Source organism: Anas platyrhynchos, chromosome 2 (genome assembly GCF_047663525.1).
Source record: "Anas platyrhynchos isolate ZD024472 breed Pekin duck chromosome 2, IASCAAS_PekinDuck_T2T, whole genome shotgun sequence".
Taxonomy (NCBI): Eukaryota; Metazoa; Chordata; class Aves; order Anseriformes; family Anatidae; genus Anas; species Anas platyrhynchos.
In genome coordinates, this window is record NC_092588.1 from 38627676 (window position 1) to 38651890 (window position 24215).

The following is a 24215-nucleotide window of genomic DNA, read 5'->3' on the forward strand; positions in this document are numbered from 1 at the left end:
GTATGTGTTGAGGCCAGAAGAAATTCACAGGTAGCAGTTACACACCTGTAGATCTTGAAATTTATGACATTATACAAGCAACTATGCCTCATGAGGCATAGGCTGGCTTTGCAGCCTTCATGTCAATTTTAGGATAGCACAGGGAATAAGAAGAAACCCAACTTTTGGGAGAAGGCAGGTGAGCTAGGGCAGGATGTCTGCTGTGGCTGATTTCCAACTGCAGGTGATGTGTTCTTGGGGTTTCTCTATAGTTTTCTGGAGCTCCCAAGGAAAACTCGGAGGCATAAAGATCTCCACCTGTGTTCAGACTCATTTTCAGAATGCTTTGCACTCTGGGCTGTGGTCCTGGGCATGTAAAAATAATTTTGAACTAGCTTTGCAATGTGTTCTTCCTTCATACACCAGCACTGTCTGCTGAAATGCGAGGTGGCTGGAGAACCATTCACCACATCTCCTGAGATTGGACCACGCAGAATGTGTTTGGAAGTGTTTATATACACATTTATTTATGAAACCATAACTATCTGTCATCATAAGCACACATCACTGTGTGTATTTGTATCCTTAGAATGCTATACATAGAAATACTGTTTTTAAACCAAGAACAGTTTAAAAAGAAGTTTAAAATTGCTACTTAAAGCTAAGAAATTCCAGTATGAGGACTGTGCACCTGACATCAATTCACTGCCACTGTACATATTCAGTTGGTGTTTGTATGATTTGCTTATTTTACCCTTTGCCTAATATCTAAGTCCTGTTTCCTTCTATTTTCCCCAATATTCATTATTCAGTCCCAGGTCCTTTGTACTGGATGGTGTTCAAGACTTGCTCTAAAGAAATAATCATTCATTTTCTCATGGGGCATCCTTTCTTATAGCATTTGTTTGAATGCTTCACGTGTATTAATGAACTTATCTTTACACGCACTTTGAAAATGCCTTCTCCCCTGTATCACCTGAGGGACATTTCTCTGATCACAGAGCTGCTATCCATGCAGTACCAGGCATAAGAAGCAGGGCAGTCAGCTAGTTTAGAGAGAGACTCTTCATATTGCCCTGTAACAAGCGGTCCTTGTCCAGAAGAACGTATTATGACTTTATCTGCAAAGTTAAATGCTCAGCATTGACTCAGTAGTTAGGTTACCTCTTCAGCTTTCTCCCTGATAAATTTGCTGAGCTGATGACTTCAACTGCAAGGTTTGTTTTTCCGTGCTGGGTCATTTTTGTGGCCCTTCTGTCCAGTATCTTCACATCCTTCTCACCAATGTTCTTGCCATGCTGTGTACAGAGGCAATATCAGCTTTTCATTTCTGCTTGTCTTCCCCAGAGCCTGACCCCATCTTGATTCAAAGAGACCCTTCTCCTCCCCAAATATCAGGCAAACAACAGAAGATGGGTTCTGAGAATGGGAAATATTAGGTAAACTTGAAAAGAATTTGCCCAATAAAGTACACAATGAGTTATTTAAGCCTTGAACAACAAAGAAGAAAAGAAAGTGCAAAGACAGAAGAGAGCAAAGACAGCATAGAGAAATTTCTGTAAGTGTCCTTTCCTCTAGCAGAGATGTGGCTGGAAATATTCCTTCTCTAATTCCACTTCAACTCAACTGTGTTGGAAGTGGCCCATTCTGGGTTGAAAATAGCCCATTCTGATGAAGTCACAGCCAGCCCCCAAATCAGTGGTTAGAAACCACATCTAGGAAGCCTTGTTCCCTGAGCCTGCTGTTCTGTCCCTCTCACACCAGCCCCAGGGAAGTGGCTGCTCCTCCTGGGGCAGCACACAGCACAATCCTTGTCACAAACCCCAACTGTTCACCACATTCCCTGTGGTTTTCTTTTTGTTCTCCCAGGAAGACAAGAAAGACATACACATGCTCCATTATTCTGAAAAGTGAAGCACTGGAGAAGGCTGGAGTTTCAAGCACGTAAGCAACTCTTCTGCACATTATTTAAGACAATGTTAGTGTCTGAGATGGAGATGAAAACATCTTGATCTTATATAGACATAAACTCCTTGCATCCCTTAGGCTTTAATATAAATATACACTACAAACAGTGCTTTCTGAAGTGCCCCCTATGTAAACATCTGACAGTGGTGAGCTTGAAACAGATGAAAGCTACGATAAAGCAGTGAAACATACAACTGCATATGATACACCATGTCAGAGGTATTTTAAATAGAAGGTATAAAGCAATTCTGGAAAACATTTTTGTTTTGTTTTACTTAATATTGTGAAGATACCTTTTCATTTTTTTTTTTTATTTTTTTTTTATTTTTTTTTATGCACTACAGGTCAGCTGGAATTGAATGTCGTTATCTTGAGTCATAATTAGAAAAACACTTGATCTCTTTAGTTGTATTATCATATATGTGTGACTGAGTAAAAAGAAAAAATGCAAACCAAAAGTAGCAGAAAGATTTATTCATGGCTTAGAAACATGCAGTAATTCACAAAGATAAGGAGATGTTTACTCAAGAGAAATCAAAAACAAACACAAAAACCCTGAGAGCTTTGTGCTCTTGGCAGGAAAGCTGGTAATGATTATCAAGTGCATGATTCTCAGTGTGAAATTGTAGGCTGCAGTTTAGCAGATGTGCCACAGCATTTTGAACCTTTCTGATTTCTTGGCATTGTATGTATTGACCACTCCTAGTACAAAATCCTAGAAAAACACAAGGCCAGAGCATGTCAAAATACCTGTGATTAGGGTCATAATGAACGGCAAATGGACTTGTAGATCCAAATAACTTGTTTTCAACAGAAGTCATGGTATCTGGCCATCGGATGATGTGACTGCAAATTTTTACAGGTGTCCAGTAAATATGTTTAATTGCACTATGTTATACAGCCACTAGATGTCTGCATACTATAGAGCTTCAGGCAGAGTTTGGTTCCCACCATAAAAGGCAGACAAAGAAAATAATTCAGCATCTGTGGATATCTCTCTTAGTATCAGACAGGCATTTTTTTTTTCCCTTTACCTATGCCCCTTATTCAAGAAGAGATCTGTAGGCAAAGAGATACTCTACAAGAAAATAAATAAATAAATAAATAGTGAGGCTCGTTTCTATTTGAAAGGAAACTGTAGATTAAGCCATTTGTTGAGATCACATCTACTAGGATAAAATTCACAAATAAACTCTGGAAATCAAATAAAAATTAATGTACCTGAGATGGCACAAATTCCAGTTAAGCAGGTTGCTTGGCTCCAGGAGCAGCAGCAACCTGTAGCAGAGACAGCGTTAAGTCTGGCTGTGGCAGTGATGTGAAGGTGGGTGCCACCTCAGTGTTAACATGAGGGTCCGTGGTGGAAAGCATGACACCCAGCATGGGAAAGGGGCAAGCTCACCCCTCCCAGCCCCCCCCCCCCCCCCCCCCCCCCTCCTCTGGCAGAATCCCCAGGGGCTTAGTAATACTAAAAATAACGTAACCATTTATTACTTCAAGGTGACCTACACATATTTTGGGGAGTCCCTCTCCTGAACATCAGGAAACCCCAGTCTACACATCTACACATTGGCTGCAGCTCCAGCCCAGGGCCTGCTCCTGCGGGGGCTCTCCATGGGCTGCAGCCTCCTCCAGGCCACCTCCACCTGCTCCACTGGGGGCTCCTCCATGGGCTGCAGCGTGGAAATCTGCTCCATGTGGGACCCATGGGCTGCAGGGGGACAGCCTGCTCCACCAGGGGTCTCTCCACAGGCTGCAGGGGAACTGCTGCTGCCTGCCTGAAGCACCTCCTGCCCTCCTGCTGCATTGACCTGGGGGGCTGCAGGGCTGCTTCTCTCTCATTTCTCACACCTCTCTCCCAGCTTTTGCTAAGCAGCAGTATTTTTTTTTTCTTTTCTTCAGTCTGCTCTCCCAGAGGACCAACCAGCATTGCTCACTAGCTTGGCTCTGGCCAGCAGTGGGTTCCTTTTGGAGGGGCTGGAGCTGACTCTGATCTGACATGGAGCAGCTGCTGGCCTCTGCTCACAAAGGGTGCTCATACAGCCCCCTGCTACCAAAACCTTGTTACATGTATGTAAACCCAGTACATATAAAGATGTTTCTCACAGGATTTCCCCAGGGCGCAAGGATCTTCTGCCCCTTCCTAGGTGCTTACTGTGTTGAGGTTCCAAGATGTGGATGGAGAAAACACCTCACAACTTTCAGGACCCTTGCCTCTGCACAGTGGGATGTTGAGGGGTCATTTGCAGTGTCCTATAATGCTTACATTTGAGCTCTGTCTCCTCCCTCCACAGCCTGTTGCCACTTGTTCATGTTGGTTTTATGCCATGCTCCAAGATACAACCTCCTCTTGCTCCTCCTCTGGTACCTTCCCTTGCTGGTGTAGTTTCTTTTCCAAATGCGTTTAGTAGTGGGCGACTGCAGAGCACAGCTGCTTTTTGTGTGCTACCTGATATTATAATATTTATCATTTCTCAGAAGGATTTGAGCTCTGTATTGTGTTCAGGCTTTCCTTGTTTCTTTACAGCTCTTGGTTAGTTAATCAAGTAACAGTTCCTAAACCCATTTCTCATTAACAAAATTGAATCTAATATTAAGCATTCATTCTCATTTTAGAGTTGATTACTGTAATTGTGGTTAGTGTTCCATCACAATTAACTGTGTTTTTAATCACTAAAAAGCTAACAAGCACTCTAAAGCTCATTTCACACTGATTTTATTTGGTAAATGCAGAGAAGGAAGATCCTTTTGATGTCTTGTGGTTATCAGGTGCAGAAATTTTCTTCCACTGTCCTTAAGTCAGTGTCAAGTTCTGTCTTTGTAGCCTACATGAAGCTGAGGGGCAGAGCACTGAGGATATTTATCTTTTTTTTTTTTTTTTTTAAGAAGTGGAGGTGCAACTGACAGGTTGCTGTTGTTGCTTCTTTTTTGAATTAGAGCAGAATTCTGTTGTCATTTATGTGAATGCTAAACTATGTGTTTCATTGCATTTTTGCTCCATAACACCTCCCCTTCATTTGCAAAAATCCTGAAATTATTTTCAGCGAATTAGTTGCCTTGAGAGAAAAGCGTACAGTGTGCCTAAACTTGGTTTCACAAAAGTAAGCTTAAGAGCTTTGGCGCAGGGTGGGATGGAAACCTTGCTTTTCCTTCTCTTGTTTTGTGTAAGAAAGCATTCAGTCATTAAAATATGAAATGGAATGTAAAACCCTTGCTACTAATGACAGAGCTTGGGAAGTCAGACTCCATAATGTTTGCTTACATCACTTGTAGGTAACACAAGAAAATGTATCCGCCTCCTCTGTTCAAAGTGGGGAAAGGTAGTATTGATGTTTATATGGCATTTGTAAGCAAGCAGACAAAAAAAGTACCCGAGATGTAGAGATGAATTTGGAAATGTGAATGTACTGTCAGGTTCCGGATGTTTTATAGACCTCTTTGACTTTCATATGTGTTCTTTTCATGAGCATAAGCAATATGTATTTTTTTAGGAGAGGCAATTCTATAACTTTTGATTTTTGTTTTGGTAAAAGAAACATTCAAAGTCAGCCTACAGCTCATGAAAAACAAAACAAACAAACAAGCAAACAAACAAAGATTGTCCTTCTTCTAGAAGTTTTACAAAAAAAAAAAAATAATAATTTATAGTTATACCTAGCACCTTTTAGAAAAAAAGCAAGCAGCTCAACTGTAAAGATGTTTCACCAGAACTGGTCTATGTTTATACCTGAGAAGAAGTTGTGTTTCTAAATGTTCAAAGTTCATTCCAAGATGGATACTACATACCTGACTTGTTTTTGAAAGTTGCTGATAAAATCATTATTTTCCCACTGACTTCACAGGTAACATAATTCAAGAGTGTTGCAGCAGAATATATATATATATATATATATTTAGAATACATCAAGTAACTGAAAATAAAGTATTTCAAGAAAAAAAAAAAAAAGTGTTATGATGAATTTACACATTAGAATCAGCCAAGTTCCCTGTCCACTTCTTGATGAGCAGGCACCAAGTGTGCTCTGAGGGAGAGGAAACTGCATTCGTTCAGATACCTTGCTCTGCTGTAGCTTGGAAAGCATGAGTCCATCAGAATATGGTCTCCATTGCACCAAAGAATTCCAGATGACAGTTTAGCTGTGATGGACATCTACATCTACATCCCGTTGCAGACCCATGTCACCTAAAAATGGAGCAGTCACACCTGTAAGTGGAGGACATTTGGAAAAGGAAGGAAAGGAGTTAGAAATCTGTCAAGTCTAAACCTGCTCTCAAGAGTTCTTCAGTTACTATTAATATGATCATGTGGCTTTTTTTTTTTTTTTTTTTTTAATGTTCTTGATCTCTTAAATTGTCTTTCATTAGATTTTAATGATATTTCTTCTTCTCTGCCATATAGAGTAATCCCATTTACTGATACATTCATCCTGTTTGGTTCCAGTTGTATAGCCTTACATTCAGAGCTATAGTAAAAATATGCGAAATCCAGACTACTTTACCAAAGTGATTTTCAATTACTTACAACCAACAAGTCAACCAACATTAAAGCACAAAGGTTAACTGTCTACTTAGCCTGGTCTTCATAGCACAGACCACAGAACTTCATCCAGCAATTCCTTCATCAGTTGCAGAAGATTTCATTGACCTTCTGCCTAGTCTTGAATTATGTTTAATCTGTATTCTCAAATGCTTTACTTGTAGTAGTATGTGTAACCATATGTGCATTACATGCAGTTTTTGCATGGTTTTCATATCTTCTGTTTCACATGCTTTTTTTTTTTCCTTTTTTTTTTTTTTATTTTTTCCTTTTAAATCCAATATAATTATTTTTTCCTCATCAGCTTTCTTAAGAATTCCATACTTTTTGTTTTCTTCCTTGATTTTTTTTTCCTGTCATATACCGTTTCTGAAAACAGGGTGCATGCAAACTCTGCTTCAGCAGCATTAGATCTCTCTTCTCCTGGGTCATGCCATGCTACCAATCTGATCTGAGTGAGACATGGGCATATTTCTGATGAATTAGCCAGAGTACTGGGTATGGATATATGCCAGACTTTATCCCAACTATGGATAAACAGATGATGTGTACTCAGCACAAAATTAGAGTGGGCAGGACGAGCTAAAAACTGATCTGTCAAGACAGATTGAAGTTGTACTAAGAATTCAAAATATTTGGAACAAATTTGAACTGACAGACTGAAGTTGTTTTAGTGTTTTGTGTCATATGGCCATGGGGCTTTTGATCTTGTAATAAGCATCTTAAAACAGGTTTACCATCTTGTCTAAGTATAACCTCAGTTTTAGCAAAGTAATAACCTTCCTGATGTTAAGACCAGAAAGAATCCTTTGGGTAATTTCACCTGAGTCGTGCACCACCTGGTCAGTAGAGTTTCCTTCAGTGATCCACATTGTGTTCAACAACACAATTCATTCTCTAATACCAAGGACCTGAGATATAAAATAAGTGAAGCATCCAGCAATATTATGTTTGATCAAAACATCATTTAGGCTGCAAGTGCCTGGGATTTGCACCTTGAGTCACTCTTTCACTCTGGGCCCTAGGAAACCTCTTAGGTTAGACACAGGACTCCTCAACCTGAGTCCCATCACTCCCTGAGCTCCCTCTTTTTTGGAGGTTATTTAGCCCAACACACTGGTTTCCTTCTGCCAGCAGAGACCAGGCAGAGAGAGAGCTCACTGCTTGGCTCGTCTCAGTAGCCCTTGATGCCAGCAGCCAAATAGCCACCAGCAGAATAGAAAGAGGAGTTTAGACAAGCACTAGTCTTATCAGGGAAAGGCAGGCATCCTGCATTTGGCTGGTGTTTGTAGCTCAAGGTAAGGCAACAGTTGTGGAGAGGAGACAGCTGTGGCCAGTGATTACCACACTGGGTTACTCCATTGCCTGCTGCCTCCCAGCTGAGATCTGCATTTGGCCATAGGATGTAGACCACCCTTGCAGGAAGTTAGCAGGCTCAGCATGTACAGGCTCAAGTCTGAGTCAGGCCCAGTGTGGAGATCTGAAGTTGTGCCGGGGTATGGTCTCAAGTTGCACCAGAGGAGGTTTTGATTGGACATCAGGAAGAATTTATTCATGTAGAGGGTGGCCAAGCATTGGAAAGGGCTGCCCAGGGAAGGGGTAGAGTCCGCATTCCTGGAGGGGTTTAAGAGATGTGTGGACGTGGTAATAAGGGATATGCTTTAGTGATGAGAAAGTTTGGCTTTAATTTGGTTACATGACTACATTACTGTTGTGGTTTCCCCCGGCCAGCAGCTAGGCACCACACAGCCGTTCGCTCACCCTCCCCCATCCCTCTCTGGGATGGGGGAGAGAAATAGGAAAATGAAGCCTGTGGGTCAAGACAGAGACAGTTTATTAAGACAGGAAAAAAAAAATAGTGATAATAGTACTGCTATTACTAATGCGTACGGAATAAGTGATGCACAATGCAGTTGCTCACCACCCGCTGAATGTCCAGACTATCCCTGAGTAGACTCCCCCCCCCCCCATCCCAGCTAGCCACCCCTATCTATTGTTTAGCATGACGTTGGAGGGTATGGAATAACCCTTTGGCCAGTTTGGGTCAGCTGTCTTGGGTCCGTCTCCTCCCAGCTCCTGCTGCACCCCCAGCCTGCCCACTGGCAGGACAGAGCAAGAAGCTGAAAAGTCCTTGGCTTAGTGTGAATAGTGCTCTGCAACAATTAAAACATCAGCGTGGTATCAACACTCTTTTCATCCTAATCCACAACATAGCACCCTACCAGCTCCTAGGAGGAAAATTAACTCTATCCTAGGTGAAACCAGGGCAGCTGTTTTCTGGCAGGTCGTGGCAAGAAGATTGGCTGGCTTGGGGAACTTCTGGCTTTTAGGCTGCAGCCAAAGTGTTTCTCTAGCTCAGGAAGTCTGAAGATGGTTGAGTGGTTTTATAGCTGCCTGGCAGAGAAGGACCTTGGAGTATTGGTTGATAGTGGGCAGAAAATGAGCCAGCAGTGTGCTCAGGTGGCCAAGAAGGCCAACAGCATCCTGGCTTGTATAAGAAGCAGTGTGGCCAGCAGGGCTAGGGAAGTGATTTTCCCCCTGTACTCGGCTCTGGTGAGGCCGCACCTCGAGTAGTGTGTTCAGTTTTGGGCCCCTCGCTACAAGAAGGACACGGAGATGCTCAAGCGAGTCCAGAGAAGGGCAATGAAGCTGGTGAGGGGTCTGGAGAACAAGTCTTACAAGAAGTGGCTGAGGGAGCTGAAATTGTTCGGCCTGGAAAAGAGAAGGCTCATGGGCGACCTTATCGCTCTCTACATGTACCTTAAAGGAGGCTGTAGCGAGGTGGGCGTTGTTCTACTCTCCTAGGTGCTTAGTGACAGGATGAGGGAAAATGGGCTGAAGTTGTGCCAGAGGAGCGTAATAAATGACTGAGTCCCAAATAGGATTGCAATTATAGTTTACAATTTAATAAATGGAGTTAAGAAAACAGCGCTGGGTGTGCCAAGAGTCTCTGCTCCTCCAAAATGCACACAAGTAACATCAGACGGCTAGTTTTTATGCTCCTAGGCTAATACATATTCATTACTACTTCTAGAAAAGGCAGGGTTATTATAATTAGTTCCTAGAATCTGAACCCTCCCACTGGCACATGCGTATCAGTCTCTGATGGTCTCTCCAGGAGTCTCTCGTGCTGAAGGTTCGTAGTCTTCCTCTGAGGCTTTTTCCTTGTCTTTCTCCTTTGTCCATCTTGTCTGGATGTCAGAGACTTGCACAGCATCCCATGCAAGCTTTGTCTTTTAGTTGTCCTTCAGCTTTTTCCCTTCTCCTTAATCTCTTGGCCACATATCAGAGACTTGCATAGTGTCCCATACAATAGTCTTAGTAGTTAGCAGTTATTCTGAAACACCTTTGTTCTCTTGTTCCCTATTGACACAAATTGCTGGACAATTCCTTTGCAAGATACAAGAACTATATACATTAACCACTCTGTTTTTCTTAGACTTGTATAACTACAAGGGTATGTAAGACAGAAGGTCACATTTCATCACATCATGCAGCCCTAGCATTGTTCCATATGGACACAAATCAGATGAAGACATTTCACAGGAAGTTTAGCTTGGATATTATGAAGAACTTCTTTACTGAAAGGGATATTAGGTATTGGAATAGGCTGCCCAGGGAAGCGGTTGAGTCACCATCCCTGAAGGTCTTTAAAAGATGTTTAGATGCAGAGCTCAGTGATATGGTTTAGTGGAGGACTTGTTAGTGTTAGGTCAGAGGTTGGACTTGATGATCTTAGAGGTCTCTTCCCACCTAGATAATTCTGTTTCAGTCTCCCAGCTCAGAGTTTACCACCTATTAGTCTGGCACAATGCATTTTCGTGTTCCTTGCACTAGCTGTTCCTTCACCTCCTCTTCAGATACAAGGACAGGCATCTCTTTCACGCTCCTTTGGGAGTAAACAAGACAGGATAGATTAAAGCCTCTTTCTTCAGGTGAGAATTCAGGCCCTAACAACTCAAGTGTCTTCCGGACAGTGTTTCTTCTGGGTAGGATCATTTCATTTCCCTTTGGAAGACTTACCAGGACATAGTAACAAAAGCAAAGGCATAAAACAGTACCTGAGGCATAGGCTACTTTTCAGCCTGCAGCAGACTGTAGGTATGATAGCATTTCAGGCAACTATGATCTACATAATGTGAAGTGTTCTGGCATACTTACAATCTGCCAAAGGCCAGGAAATGGGACCTTCATTTTAAGACAGTATGGAAAAGGAAACAAATACAACAACAGAGAAGGAACTTTTCCTTTACCTAATTTTATTATGTTGCAACTCCTTCAGGTGTCCACAAAGAACTTTACACCTCCTCCCCCAGCACCACCAAAAGAAGAAAAAAAAAAAAAAAAAAAGGACATTGTGGCATAGAGGTATAATTTCAGTTCACAGCAGAAGACATTCTGCAGTACAGTTAAGCCCCACAAACTGTCCCAAAAAAAACCCCCAAAGTAATGTATTTACAAATTTACAATTTGTAAAATTAGTTTTACATGTTGGCATTATTTACTTGTCTGATCTTGCATTCAGGGCTTGATCTGTCTTGAGGGGAACATGAAATGCCATGCAAGGTTGTCTGGTTGTATGACTGACAATGGGACTTTAAAAGATTGAACTGTTTGTATAGAAGCAAAATACAGAAGTGTACATTATCCCCAAGGGAAACGTAGAAAACTGCCTGTTGCTTCTCAGGTTTAAAGTTTTCCCTTAAAAGGTGTAAGCATCTGTTAAGGTGTAAGAAGAGGTGTAATCAGCTGTTTGAGTACAATTCTTATGTATACAGGAACATTTTCCTCTCCAGTTTCCAACTTGGAGTGCAACACTTTTCATCATACTTTTAGATCAGGATTCTGATTCTAATAATGATTCCTAGTAGAGAACTTTTCCAGAGAAGAGAGAAGCAAACCAGTCCTGACTGCTTTGAATGAAATGGAGATAGCAAACAAATGTAAAAGAAAATAAACCTGTGGGAATGTTTTCCAAGAATTGTCATAATCCAAAAGCTTTAAATTGGTTCAATCCCTGGAAGTTAATTAGCGTAAACTCAGGTTGCATCACTGAATTTGAAGTAGTAGGATAGACTTGCACCATTGCAGAGCCTCAGTCATGGATTCAATTGGCATTGCCTCTAACTCTATACAAGAATGGAAGAGAAAAGCACACCTTTCTACTTGGTCAGCTGCTGGCAGACCTAGAGACAAAAAAAAGTTGTTAATTAAAAAGTAATGTTGTTTTAAGGCATTTCACCAAATATGTAATATTTGGTAGTAGCCAGACAACAAATGAAAGGGAAGAGGAAAGAGTAGAAGGTACTTGCATGGCCTTCATTTACGTAGCAATTGACAACACGGACAACCTGCAATGATTTCCAAGTACCTTACACCATTCACCCTTGAGAAAGAAAAATGGGATTCCTATATGATGTAAGGGGAGTGCAATCCCTCTCAAAATACATAAGTCTGGGGTACGCTACTGAGTACTGAAAACATAAGACTAGGCAGCACTGAACTCAGAGAAGAAAGACAGAGTCTCTCTGGCTGTTCATGTAACAGAAAAGAAACTCAGGGACAGGCAACCAGGACTGATTCTCCTACTGTGACCCAGCCACACGTAGCCATTCTGCCTCTCAACACGTCTCTGGATGACACTCTTAAGGATTTGTTTAATCTTAAAGAAAACCTGAAGTGCATTCTGGAGTCATACCGAGAGGAACATGCTCCTCTGAACATCCCAAGGATAGCTGAAGCTTTGCAAAGCTACCATAACTCACCTGGAGGAGAGCAAGGGAGAATGAACAAATGGGAAACATATCTTCCCTTGACCCTACCTCAAAAACCATTAACAACAACCCCTTTCAGACTTCTTCAAGGTGCCAGTCTATGGAGGGGTCAGGGGTAGATGGCCAACAATAATTTTTTTCTTTCAAGTTATCTCCTTGAAACTGTAACTTCTGGTAGTTGAAAGGCTTTTGACTTGCATATTGTGGAAATAGCATTTCTTTTATGAACAGCACATTCTCACAACTGACACTTCCCAAAAGTACTGATAACACCGCCAGTATCTACCCAAATCTCTTTCTTCTTACCACAATGTGAGGTCTGAATTCACAGTAAGGCACCTTTTTCATAAAGCCCGTTGATCAATCTTAACTAATACTTAAAAATATTCTTTAATGTCAGCCTTACCTGCATGCACTTGAGCTTCTGATGTTGTATTATTATTATTTAGGGCTGGGAAGGAAGCTTAGAATCCATGTAACTTCACTGAAAACAGAAAAGGTGAAGGAAGTACTCAATCCCCCCAACATGAAACAACTGTAGAACACTTACCTGCCAGCTGCTGAACTTGAGTCACTGCCAAACTACTTCCCATTGAAGTAGCACCACCAGGGTTTTACTGTACTGAGAAGGCACCACCAACATAACTAGCTCATAGAATCTCTAAAACTATTTCACAGAGACGATAGAAAACATGAAGAAAAAGCAGCCTGCTGGGGAACACTGAGTCCATTCCACCATGACAATAGAAAAGCACCCTAGGTAACCTGAGCCTCAAACTCCCCTGAAGAAACCATTCCTCCTATAAGTCCTCATGCTTCCTATATAGCAAAGGTCAAATGATCCGCACCTGGCAGATTTCACTTAACAAAGGTGGAGCCAAGAGACCTTGTGGAATAGGCTCATCTACCTGGCTTCAATGTTTTAAGGTCAATTGCTCCTTATTGCTAAGAGAAATAACCTGACAAGGGGCTCAGTGGTTAGAGTTGACCTAATGAATTAACTACAAAGGGTGCGTAAGGGTCATATTTCTGTTAGTCATTCTGTGAGGAAAATTAGTACAGAGCCTGTTAAAATAAGATAAATAAACATAAAAAAAAGAAAAAAGAAAATGACCTTAAAGTCGTATTTACTGTCATTGATTTTCATCTGTCTAGTCACGACAGGTAAAGAATATAGGAATCAGAATGACTTTTCTTGACATTAATGACATTTAAATTTGCTTTTCTGAGATCTCTTCTCTCTCCCCCCCATCCCAGCTAGCCACACCTATATATTGTTTAGCATGAAGTTGGAGGGTATGGAATAACCCTTTGGCCAGTTTGGGTCAGCTGTCTTGGGTCAGTCCCCTCCCAGCTCCTACTGTACCCCTAGCTAAAAAAATGGTTGACAGCTCTGTGGAATCACGTTCCTGGCGCAAAAAGCTGGTCCCCAGTGAATGCCCCTCTGCTACCAAAACCTTGTTATGTAAACCCAGTACATATAAAGATGTTTCTCACAGGATTTCCCCAGGGCGCAAGGATCTTCTGCCCCTTCCTAGGTGCTTACTGTGTTGAGGTTCCAAGATGTGGATGGAAAAAACACCTCGCAACTTTCAGGACCCTTGCCTCTGCACAGTGGGATGTTGAGGGGTCATTTGCAGTGTCCTGTAATGCTTACATTTGAGCTCTGTCTCCTCCCTCCACAGTCTGTTGCCACTTGTTCATGTTGGTTTTATGCCCATGCTCCAAGATACAACCTCCTCTTGCTCCTCGTCTGGTACCTTCCCTTGCTGGTGTAGTTTCTTTTCCAAATGCATTTAGTAGTGGGCGGCTGCAGAGCACAGCTGCTTTTTGTGTGCTACCTGATATTATAATATTTATCATTTCTCAGAAGGATTTGAGCTCTGTATTGTGTTCAGGCTTTCCTTGTTTCTTTACAGCTCTTGGTTAGTTAATCAAGTAACAGTTCCTAAATCCATTTCTCATTAACAAAATTGAATCTAATATTAAGCATTCATTCTCATTTTAGAGTTGATTACCATAATTGTGGTTAGTGTTCCATCACAATTAACTGTGTTTTTAATCACTAAAAGGCTAACAAGCTCTCTAAAGCTCATTTCACACTGACTTTATTTGGTAAATGCAGAGAAGGAAGATCCTTTTGATGTCTTGTGGTTATCAGGTGCAGAAATTTTCTTCCACTGTCCTTAAGTCAGTGTCAAGTTCTGTCTTTGTAGCCTACATGAAGCTGAGGGGTAGAGCACTGAGGATATTTATCTTTTTTTTTTTTTTTTTTTTTTTTTAAGAAGTGGAGGTGCAACTGACAGGTTGCTGTTGTTGCTTCTTTTTTGAATTAGAGGAGAATCCTGTTGTCATTTATGTGAATGCTAAACTATGTGTTTCATTGCACTTTTGCTCCGTAACACCTCCCCTTCATTTGCAAAAATTCTGAAATTGTTTTCAGCGAATTAGTTGCCTTGAGAGAAAAGCATACAGTGTGCCTAAACTTGGTTTCACAAAAGTGAGCTTAAGAGCTTTGGCACAGGGTGGGATGGAAACCTTGCTTTTCCTTCTCTTGTTTTGTGTAAGAAAGCATTCAGTCATTAAAATATGAAATCTGTTACCTCATGGAATGTAAAACTCTTGATACTAATGACAGAGCTTGGGAAGTCAGACTCCATAATGTTTGCTTACATCACTTGTAGGTAACGCAAGAAACCTATCGTCCTCCTCTGTTCAAAGTGGGGAAAGGTAATATTTATGCATAAATGGCATTTGTAAGCAAACAGCCAAGAAAAGTACCCAAGATGTAGAGACGAATTTGGAAATGTGCATGCACTGTCAGGTTCAGGATGTTTTATAGACCTCTGACTTTCATATGTGTTCTTTTCATGAGCATAAGCAATATGTGTTTTCTTAGGAGAGGCAATTCTGTAGCTTTTGATTTTTGTTTTGGTAAAAGAAGCATTCAAAGTCAGCCTACAGCTCATGCAAAAAACAAATAAAAAATAAAAAATCGAGTGCATATCTTCTAGAAGTTTTACAAGAAAAATAATTTTTATAGTTAAACCTAGAACCATTTTTCTGTCATGTACCATTTCTGAAAACAGGGTGCATGCAAGCTCACCTTCAACAGCATAAGATCTCTCTTCTCCTGGATCATGCCATGCTACCAATCTGATCTGAGTGAGACATGGGCATATTTCTGATGAATTAGCCAGAGTACTGGGTATGGATATATGCCAGACTTTATCCCAACTATGGATAAACAGATGATGTGTACTCAGCACAAAATTAGAGTGGGCAGGACGAGCTAAAAACTGATCTGTCAAGACAGATTGAAGTTGTACTAAGAATTCAAAATATTTGGAACAAATTTGAACTGACAGACTGAAGTTGTTTTAGTGTTTTGTGTCATATGGCCATGGGGCTTTTGATCTTGTAATAAGCATCTTAAAACTGGTTTACCGTCTTGTCTAAGTATAACCTCAGTTTTAGCAAAGTAATACCCTTCCTGATGTTAAGACCAGAAAGAATCCTTTGGGTAATTTCACCTGAGTCGCGAACCACCTGGTCAGTAGAGTTTCCTTCAGTGATCCACATTGTGTTCAACAACACAATTCATTCTCTAATACCAAGGACCTGAGATATAAAATAAGTGAAGCATCCAGCAATATTATGTTTGATCAAAACATCATTTAGGCTGCAAGTGTCTGGGATTAGCACCTTGAGTCACTCTTTCACTCTGGGCCCTAGGAAACCTCTTAGGTTAGACACAGGACTCCTCAACCTGAGTCCCATCACTCCCTGAGCTCCCTCTTTTTTGGAGGTTATTTAGCCCAACACACTGGTTTCCTTCTGCCAGCAGAGACCAGGCAGAGAGAGAGCTCACTGCTTGGCTCATCTCAGTAGCCCTTGATGCCAGCAGCCAAATAGCCACCAGCAGAATAGAAAGAGGAGTTTAGACAAGCACTAGTCTTATCAGGGAGAGGCAGGCATCCTGCATTTGGCTGGTGTTTGTAGCTCAAGGTAAGGCAACAGTTGTGGAGAGGAGACAGCTGTGGCCAGTGATTACCACACTGGGTTACTCCATTGCCTGCTGCCTCCCAGCTGAGATCTGCATTTGGCCATGGGATGTAGACCACTCTTGCAGGGAGTTAGCAGGCTCAGCATGTACAGGCTCAAGTCTGAGTCAGGCCCAGTGTGGAGATCTGAAGTTGTGCCGGGGTATGGTCTCAAGTTGCACCAGAGGAGGTTTTGATTGGACATCAGGAAGAATTTATCCATGTAGAGGGTGGCCAAGCATTGGAAAGGGCTGCCCAGGGAAGGGGTAGAGTCTGCATTCCTGGAGGGGTTTAAGAGATGTGTGGACGTGGTAATAAGGGATATGCTTTAGTGATGAGACTTGGTAGGTTATTTGATGTTTGTACTTGATTATATTGAAGGTCTTTTCCAGTCTTGATGATTCTATGAGATGCAGTGTAAGAGAGCACTGCCCACACAAGAGACTGGAAAATGAAGCAAGCTGTGGAAAACCCTTTCAGGCCTTACCAGAGTAAAGCACAAGTTACGCTGAACTCTGAACTTTATGATCTTTTTTAAATCTTTCCTGTTTGTCCAATCAGGTGATTGATGTTAGGTGAAGAGTCAAAAAAGGCTGCTGACTGCTTTAGATAGGGACACAGTTATCTTTCTTTGGATGTGCCAGGAGTCACAAATGTATGTTTACTTTTTATTTTTTTTTTATTTTTTTTAACAAAGCGATCAAATCAGAGTTTAACTTTGTATGAAAGTCATGTAAGTGTTCATGCACTTCTTGGGATAAATGTTTATCCCATTCTATCCACTTTTAAAGCCTTGATCTGATGGTATGTGGATTGGATTTGGCCAAAGCATAGCACTTTTCTCCAAAACTGACTGTCACCTTCTGAGACTAGTCCTGCTCAGGATCTGTTTCTTACATAACGCCTCAGGCAAACCTTCTATGAGCAATACGAGATGGCCTGGAAGCTATTTATTTTCTGCTTATCAGGTTTGTGTTATACTTGCACATATTTTCCTCTTGCCAGAGCCATAGTAAGCCATTCTAGTACCCAGGAAGCTATGTCTCATACATTGCCTTTCCTAATAAGGCAATTTGAATAAATATTTGTCCAAATACTTAAATGTTCAAATACTAATGTAACATTAGGATTGCAGACTGTACATATTGATGGTTCACAGCAAGTTACTATGAAATTACATCAGTTCTGCCTAACCTTGAAGTCAGTCCTTTGAAAGAGGGATTGTTTGTATGGCTGGAAATGGATGGACTTCATGGTACTTGCAGTAAGATCACCTCTGTTTTGGGAGAAAAAGGTAGAGCCACCCCAGTAGACCTAACAGGCCTTGTGGAGGTCTGAAATCTCACTGTTGAATCCATGGCACTCAGCTCTTGAGCTGGAAGGACTTAATGAAAAAGTTTGATCCTTCCTGAATCACTGAGGAAGGTCGTAAAAGGGTAGGCAAAATAACGATTCCTTCTCCCTGCCTGGGAGAATCCAATGGGAATACCTTCAAGCAGGCTTGTCTGGAGCATTTGTTCCCAGAAGAGGTTTTCCCTTGCCATGCATGAGCTTCTTCTACCCGTTGTTGCTATAAAGTTATGGGGATGGTGAACTGCACTCTCTGTTCCTATACCAGCACTGAAGTAAGGGTGACTGATGGATATTGATCCAAATTGCTTTAGAGAGATTCATGTATGAGCCTTCTCTGTCTTCTTAGAAAGCCTTTCCTCTGGACCAAATGTGCTCACTTTCTCCTGTCATCCCCCCAGTCCCTCTTGGGTCATCTTGGATGTGGACATAGTATGACAGTTGCATCATGAAGACTGGTGGCTCCCTGGGACAGCAGGGCAGGACCTGGAAGCACATCCCATCCCACTGCCCAGCCAGGAACTGGGCAGTCAGGGGCATCAGGGAAGCCCCAGCCCCAGGCATTGGGCACCTCTGGTGGTTCAGCCAACCTCCCATTGATCCCTGATGCTCTTCTTTCCCAGCCTCTCTGCTTTCATCATGTAGCTCACCCTGGAGGACAAATTCATCCCCAGCACAATCAAGGCTCTGGGACTGAGAAATTTGCACAGCTTAATTTCATGGCCTCATCAATGTGCCTTGGGAAGACAGCATCTGATTAAGTAGTAACTAATCTCCCTCTGCTATTAGAGTGAAATGTAATACAGTGGAACATTTTGTACATTACCTGTCTATCTCCCAAAGTTAGAGAATGAAGAAGGGAAAAAAAAAAAAAAAAAGGCAAACTATTTTTTGGGTAGAATAGGAAACCTTCTGATTAGAAAAAGAACAATTTCAACATGCTCTTCAGATGATCACGCTCTAGCCAATTTTAAATTAATAGAATTTCACACTGATTTCATAGCTCTTTCTTCATTCCTCATACACATAATTAATCTGTAACTGACATTGTCCTTCTCCAGCTCCCAGTCCTGCTGCTAGCACTACTGGGCTGGTGTGCACAGAAAAGCAGGGAGAGGTGAAGGGATCTCACCTTGCTGTTTTCTAAACAGCCGGGCTGTCACTTTCTGCTAAATCAAACTTGTACATTCTAGCAGAAAACGACTTCAATATTTTTTACATTGCCCTGTTTGCATTAAATATGGAGAGTCAGGAGTATGTTCTTGTCTACATTAACTCCCACTCTGGAGTGGGGTTTTGCCTACTGTACCTCCATGAGTGACAGCTCTTCACAGAGCACTACAACAGTTTCCCCAAGAGAAAAATGTAAAAGGAACCAGCAGAGAGACCTACGCAACTTTACTTCTTTTCCATAAAAACGATGAGAGTTGCACTCCTCGATTTCAGACAGCTGGACAGCCCAGCAACATGCAAGCCTCAGAGCCGTGGTGTGACAGTGCCATCAGCTGTTCTGAAGCCATATAGCAAACAGCCCCGGGCTGGCGTCCCCTGCCCCAGCAGCCAAATGGTGGGGGCGACCCTGTTCCTCTTGTCTGGTTCCTGGGACCCCCTCCAGCAAAGTCAGAGGTGCCTAAATGGTAGAGAGGCAGCTCCGATACACCAAGGTAGAAAACAAAGAATCAGTTCTCTACAAACCAAACTGATGTTTCCAAATGTTGCCAGCAGAGGATGTACCAAGCACATTTTTTGCTGGATCAACATATAAACAGATCCAAACAGCCAGATTTACCAGCAGAGGTAGCATAACTTCTGTAGAGACACAGGAAATTTCAGTGTAAACAACAATTCATGAAAAAAAGATAATACACAGAGAGAGACAAGGAAGTTATGCACTGTTTTTTTTCTGATATGCTTATCCCACTAGCTCTTGACTCATTAACACATTAAATGGTAAATGGGTTTCTGATTTTGTTAATACATCATTAATACTGGGAATATCTATGCTAGGCCACTTCCAGTATATAATGCAGTCTCTTGCAAAGACAGCAGCCATTTTGATGGCTGAATATTTTTTGTTGCAGTAATTCATCTTTTAGATCTGGGATAGTCAGCAGTTTAGTCATGGGGCAGAATAAAAAGTGTTTAAAGAGACAATGGTTACTAGACTGAAGGACTGACTCAAAAGGCATTTGAAAAATGGTTGCTATAAAAAGGAATGGTAAGAGCATCAACTGTAGATAACAAGACAGCATTTAAAATTGGTGTTTTAGAGAAAGATCTGTAATCTTCTCAAAGAGAAATGTCAAAGACTACTTAATGGTTACATCCTGTATCAACAAGAAAGTATACATTTTTTACAGAAAAAAAAAAAAAAGAACAGATTTTCTCACAGCTTTTTTTTCTCCTTATTACAGAAACTGAATATTTCTAGGAAGCCACAAGTATATTTCAAAATATACATTCTAAAGTGTATAATATAGTGAAATATTCTGAAATATGCATTCTGCATTAATTCTGTTTTCAGACTTCATCAACGGACTGGCTCTGACAATTTGGTGTCTTGTTCAGTGGCAAACCACTCCCTTCAGTGGAACAGGATCAAATCTTTAAAAATGTATTTTTAAATGAATTATTTGTCTTAGCATACTGAAATGAAAATGACTTTTGAGTCATTTTATCTTCTGTGCCTAAACTGAGTTATGTGGTTGTGCTTGCTTCCTTGAGCTGACTGTGACTAGTTAGCTCATGTTTATGTCTCAGTGTTTGTTTAGTCACAAAGTCTCATCTAGAAGGAGTTATTAACTTTCTGAAACAACCTGTTTACTCAGTACATGTTCTCTCTGTATTATGATAAACATGAAATTAGACAGATTAATGAAATACTCATTGGTCTATGTTGAAGTCTGCAGAGGAGTTATTCTGGATATAGGGGAAATTGCGGTTATCATTTATTTGAATGGGTTTGTCAGTATAAAAATTATCAGAATCATTTTCCCCCAATTACAGTGCTCACAGCATCTGTAATTGCTGTAGTAAAAAGCAGTGGATGAAAAGATTCATCTTCCATATTGTAAATACAGTCAGGTTCTTTCAACTGACAGCATACTAAGGTTCATTTTTGTAAACAAGCATGCATTTTTCCAGTTACTGGTAATATCATTAGTGGCCTAATCCTGTTACTTTTAACTCAGTATGCAAGTGTTAGGAAGGTTGAATGTTGCAGTAAATTTGTTTACTAAGCAGACAATGATAAAAGTATTTTTGTTACTTCTTTCAAATGGCAAATAAAATCCTATCTGAGTACTTTATCATACTCTTGTTTTCTCATGGTCAGCTTTTATGTTTTCTCCATGACTGTTGGAGCCCTAGCAGACCTGTAACACACCAGGCACCTTCATCACTTTCCCTGAAAGTGGGAAGTCATGTTTCACCCCTTGCCTCTGTAAGAGCAGACAGAGGGAATCTGGAGGCCTTGGCAGCTCAAGTCCCTGCATATACCTGGGAAACACAGAATATCCCAAGTTGGAAGGGACATTAATCACAGAGTCCAGCTCCTGGCTCCACCCAAAAATCAGATCATGTGTCTGAGAGCGTTGTCCAAATTCTTCTTGAACTCCAGCAGGCTTGATGCTGTGACCACTGCCCTGAGGAGCCTGTCCCAATGCCCGACCATCCTCTGGGTGCAGAACCTTTCCCTAACTCCCAGCCTGACCCTCCCCTGTCCCAGCTCCATGTCATTCCCTCAGGTCCTGTCGCTGTCCCCAGAAAGCAGAGCTCAGTGCCTGCCCCTCCACTCCCCTCGTGAGGGAGCTGCAGGCTGCCATGAGGCCTCCCCTCAGCCTGCTCCTCATACATCTTCCCCTCTAGACCCTTCACCATCTTTGTAGCTCTCCTTTAGACATTCTCCAATAGTTTTATGTCCTTTCTTATGCTGTGGTGCCCCAAACTGCACACAGTACTCAAGGTGAGGCTGCACCAGAGAGCAGAGTGGGAAAATCCCTTCCCTCGACAGGCTAGCAGTACTGTGCCTGATGCACCCCAAGGTATGGTTGGCCCCTTTGGCTGCCAGGGCATACTGCTGGCTCATGTTAAACTTGGTATTGACCAGAACCCCCTGGTCCTTTTCTGGGGGGCTGCTCTCCAGCCTCTTGTCCCCCTTTCTGTACATATAGCTGGCGTTGCCCCATCTCAGGTGTAGAATCTGGCACTTGCTCTTGCTAAACTTCATGAAGCAGCCCTCCAGTTTGTCACGATCTCTCTGCAAGACCTTCCGCTCTTGAGGGAATCAGGAGTGACTCCTAATTTAGTGTGGTTTGCAAACATAGTTACTTAGTATGCATTCAAGTCCTGCATCCAGATAATTTATAAAAACATTAGAGAGAACTGGCCCTACCCTAGCTCATGCAGTTCAAAGCTGGTATCAGAAGCTTCTCATGAGACATTCCAGAAAATCCCTTAGCTCTGAGAAGTTAGGATATAACAACCCTACTCTTGACTGCCTTTGAATCTTCTCTATGTTCTCTATTTGAATAATACAAAAAGAAATCAAACACATCATAGAACATATACATATTTATACACAACTGAGCAAGCAAGGTCCAATCAACATCTAAGGCATGGAGGAAGAACACTGTTCAAATATTATTATTTTTTTTTTTGTGTTCAAACCTGACCATCTGTCCTCCCAGAACCCCGTTCACAGAGGTCTCATCACACAAGTGGAGGTAGGAGGTTTCCTCTATTAACTGCCTGAGACAGATTCCTGCACCCAGAGCAGCACAATCTCCATTGCAGCCTTTGAGCAGGGCTGAGGAAGCCTTCAGTCCCCTCCTCTTCCTGCTCCCTGTACCCACACCCAAACCAGAATACAACTCACTGTACTCAGGAGCACCTGGAGCACATCTCTTTTGCACTTTTATTAGCAGAGTATCTGCAACAAGGTATTGTCACTTGTGCAACTAAAAGGTAGGCAAACCTCCATTGAGTAAAATAGGACAATGCATGAGAAACTCCATCCAGGTAAACAGTGGCATCCATCACTGGTTAGGGTAGCCTTACATCCTGGCAATACTTTTAGTTTAGGAGTTTTACACATCTGCCCCTAAAACTGACATTCTTTTACAGCTGTGATGTCAGAAAAACCCAAAGCATTTTGGCTGGTTTGCTGCAGGAGATTTCAGTTATACTTCCTTCAGATGGTATTCTCCTCTGCAGTGGACATATCTGGAGCCAATTTCTAGTGTGCAACTTCATCCAAAACCTCACTGTAATCACTGCCACTTCTGAGGCTTCTCAGAAAGGGTGGTTGACAGGAAGCTGCCCAGTTACATGAGTTTTAACACATCTTTCAGCTAACTCTGAATCCTAAATGAGAAATCTGCTAGAACATGCAAAGACATCATGTGGATTTATGATATTTGCTTGAGGACTCTGGAGTCATAAACCAATGAATGGATTACAATGAGATAAATACAGTATTTTCTCCTGCCAAATGCAATTCTGTCCCAATACATTTCATTGCATTATTTAATTGAAAGCAGCTTCCATTTTGCTCAACCCAGCAATATGAAAGTTTAAAAGATAAGCCACATTTCTTTGAACACACTGTCAAATGTATTTGAAAATAAAATGCTCAATCTCGATAATGTTAAGTCTACTCCTTATGTTTGTGGGTTTAAAATGTTAAACTTAATAATACGTTTTCTTTGAAATGGGGCCAATCCTGCTTTACTTGAAGTCAATGGGAATTTTGCCAATGACATACATGAAAGCAAGGTTGGGGCCTATATATTAACTTCAGTCTTTAGGACTCAACAGGAGCCCCAAACTTCTACTTTCTGGAAATTAAATATTTCCAACTGCACTGAGCTGTTTCTTGCAAATAGCTGCCACATTACCAGAAAAGCACTAAAATGAACTCTGACAAAAAGTGAAATGTATGTATATATTTGATATTGCTGCCAGATTCTGAAGTTTTAAAGCAATAGTGATAAAGTGGAAAAATACTTTTTTTTTTTTTTTTTTCCAGGAACAATTGCATTTCTCCAAGATATGAGATGCAGCCCCAGTCCTGCAGATCAATACACACAAGAAGAGTTGCAAAGCACAGATACTGTCTGCTGTCCTCAACAGGCCTGTGTATAGTTTGGGAGTCCACCTACACAAAGTTACTGGGTAGCAATATCTGCTGCAGCTGCTTCAAAGATTTTTTGAAGAATGGTATTTTAAATGATTATTATTAAAATTACAGATACATATTTGTGTTGCTGATATTTCTATTATTATTATTATTTTTTTTTTTTACTTACTGGTTAGAAAGGAGGGTGAAGAAAGTTTTATTTAACACTTTTATTGCCAATTCTAATCAAATTAATTTAATAAACTCCCAGTTTTTATGAAATCCTAATACACTCAATAGGCAAATGAAAGATGGACCTGATACGTCTAACAGTACATGGTGAATGAATAGCCCTTCAGTTCTTTTGAGTAGCAGTCAACACAGCTCACGGAAAAGTTTCTGCATTAGGACCTGCTTTATGAAGCCCCAAGTTACTTCAACTAATG

General features: G+C 41.4%; 1 long non-coding RNA gene across 1 annotated transcript; it reads left to right on the forward strand.

Annotated features, from left to right (window-relative positions):
• The first annotated feature begins 263 nt into the window (after positions 1-263).
• On the forward strand, positions 264-23908 carry LOC140001699 (uncharacterized). The gene is made up of 2 exons (XR_011807190.1): positions 264-1923; positions 23680-23908. It is a non-coding gene; the product is annotated as an uncharacterized lncRNA (long non-coding RNA).
• The last annotated feature ends 307 nt before the right edge of the window (positions 23909-24215 follow it).